The sequence below is a fragment of the Gekko japonicus genome, unplaced genomic scaffold, assembly GCF_001447785.1.
Source record: "Gekko japonicus isolate JY-2015 unplaced genomic scaffold, Gekko_japonicus_V1.1 scaffold16, whole genome shotgun sequence".
Taxonomy (NCBI): domain Eukaryota; kingdom Metazoa; phylum Chordata; class Lepidosauria; order Squamata; family Gekkonidae; genus Gekko; species Gekko japonicus.
In genome coordinates this window covers 1,032,137-1,034,604 of record NW_015169777.1, presented here as the reverse complement: position 1 = coordinate 1,034,604, position 2,468 = coordinate 1,032,137, and the positions used below count along the sequence as shown (strand labels likewise).

General features: G+C 41.2%; 1 protein-coding gene across 1 annotated transcript in view; it reads left to right on the top strand.

The window, feature by feature from the left end:
- The first annotated feature begins 1,414 nt into the window (after positions 1-1,414).
- The window catches only part of LOC107115079 (protein SFI1 homolog), a 20,440-nt gene continuing 19,386 nt past the window's right edge, over positions 1,415-2,468 (top strand). The window contains exons 1-2 of the mRNA XM_015416680.1: positions 1,415-1,502; positions 2,031-2,097. The gene's annotated coding sequence lies outside the window, so the exon portion shown is untranslated. The remainder of the gene's footprint in view (positions 1,503-2,030; positions 2,098-2,468) is intronic.

Below are 2,468 nucleotides of genomic sequence, written 5' to 3'. Positions count from 1 at the left end.
CCACTAGTGTCCCCCCCCCACCACCTATCATAGGTATTTATATGCATACTGCCATTTCCATTTATTCCGTGAAAATGTGAGCTATTGGCAGACATATTCAATTTTTAAAGGCATCTAGGATAAGAACACCTTTGCCCTTTTCAGCAGGTTTGTCTTATATTATGAGCTTTGTGATTTAGGCTACTGGTGTTTCTGCTTTTCACAGTATCGTGGATTTACCGCATTACAAAAAAATGTGGCGGAAGCAAGCATCAAGCAAATGAGAAGAAATTTAGCTTTTCAGCAGCATCAAGTTATGGTAAGACCTTATTTCATCTTGCAACTACAAAATCTGCGTCCTGAGCCTTCCTACTTTCTTACTTCGTCAGCAAAAGAGTCATGTTAGATCACTGAGTTGTTCTCTGCAAGTAGAATGCTGAGCTACAGAAAACATTTTCCTCCAGTTACTCTTGAATATTTACACAGTGTTTCAGGAACCACTTACCAGTATCCCAGGTACCATCTAGATGCCAAATTATATCTGGAAAATACCAATAGGATATTTTTGACAGGTACTTGGACCATAAATAGTGGAACGCACCCCCGCCCACTAAGAATACCTTATAAATCAATAATTTATAATAATAAATCAATAATTTATAAATCAATAATATTTCTTTACAAAATTAGGGCTCAAAAAAGGAGAAACACAATTAATCTGGATCATTATAACTTTCACCCTGTAGGCTAAGTGTAGTCCCACTTCAACCCAAAAGCTCCCTCAGACAAAGAAAGGAGGGGGTTTATGACACTTTCTCATTCTCATGGTTCTCTTGTTGTGTTTCTTGAGCAGCCCCAAGTGGGTCATCTTTAGCTTTGACTGGTCTGGCTTTTATACTACGCAGGTATGGTTATTTCTTGTAAGCCTGTTGTCCTTCTGGGTAAGGTTAGCTACAGTTGGTTCCATGACAACAGCATCACCACTGTGTAGGGACTCGCCCCCCCACCTTCCACTCCCAGAAGTCAGAGCTTCGCCAGGGACATGCCTAGATGGCCCATGCCCAAGTCACTCCCACTCTGGCAGCAGCCACACTCAGGCATCCTGTTGCCAGTTCTGAGTAACACTTTGCTGCATCTGGGCTTGCACCTGATGAGTGTTCCTCCCCTGGTCCATGAGGGGAAGTTTCTTTGGAGCACAGACACCATATATGTGTACTATAAATCACTTGGTGACTATATGTGTAATTGGGCAAGTCAGTGTTGTCAGGATGCATTCTTTTACCATTCAGGTTAGATGTTAGCTTGGTTGTTGCAAATAGTGTTTTTGCTTTAAAAAGATAATGTCCTACTTTTTTCATTGTAGAAGGACTCCTCATTTGATTGTCCTGCACATTGTGTCTCTTTTCTGCCCCCCCCCCCCCCCAGCTCTTGCAGAGGTTCTGGAATTGTTGGAAGTCTTCCTTGGAAAGGAAGGAGGAAGCACAGCATTGGTGTCTGACTCTGGCAGCTCGTTCTCACTACAGGTAGTGTAGGGCATAAATAAATACAGCTGTAAAAATGAAACTCTGGCGTTAGCGACTGCTCTTTTGAAAGCTGCAATGCATCCCGCTGTTGTAATCTTTGAATCCAATTTTATCATGAAAGGGATTGTTCTTGTTACTGCCTATTCTTTATTTTTGTTTTAAATATTAATTTCCCACCTTTCCTCCCAGGACCTTTGGTTGCATATTGAATTTCCCCCATCCCCAGTACTAGCCAGGCCTGGACCTGCCTCATTTTAGAGACAGAGCTACAGCAGGTGCCTTTGGGTGGGGTAAAGGCAACAAGGGGTATTTTTGGTTGGCTTCAGCAATACATCTATCCTTTAAACATTGTTCACGTCTAACTTAGATCCATTTGCCACTAGGTGGCGAAAGTCCCTGTGTGATCGAGAAACTGATGTGGTTTATGCAGGCATAGCTGCCAGCCATTTTACAAAGAATTTGTGTATCTGTGCCAGACTTTTAATAAAATCATGTAGCCTGTGTTCTAAGGTACTATGTCTATTGCAGCCTGGTGTTACTGCAAAAATGTTTCCTGACCTGGTTATATCATGCAAGCTGGAAAAGGTACAGAAAGGTAAGGGGTGGAGTCATTCGGGTGGAGTCATTCCATAGCACAGTAATCTTCAAATTTTTCAGAACACAGTTCCATTTCTCCACATGGGATCCATATTGTTGTTATATATGCATGTTCACTTTACCTAGTTTTTATCTTTTCATCTGTATAGCCTTGTATGTGTGTCTTTCTTATTCTTTCTCTATGACTGCCCATTTTCTTTTTTTTTTAAAGTAGTTGCACTGGCACAGTACAGTTGTGGGTCATAATCCAACATCATCCAATTCTGGAGCATATTTAAATTCTTTCTGTACGTTTGTTAACACTTTTTCCTTTCTAATCTGTTTGTTTTCAAGGCACCCATTTTCAAAGTGAGAAGGTCTTCTCTGCTC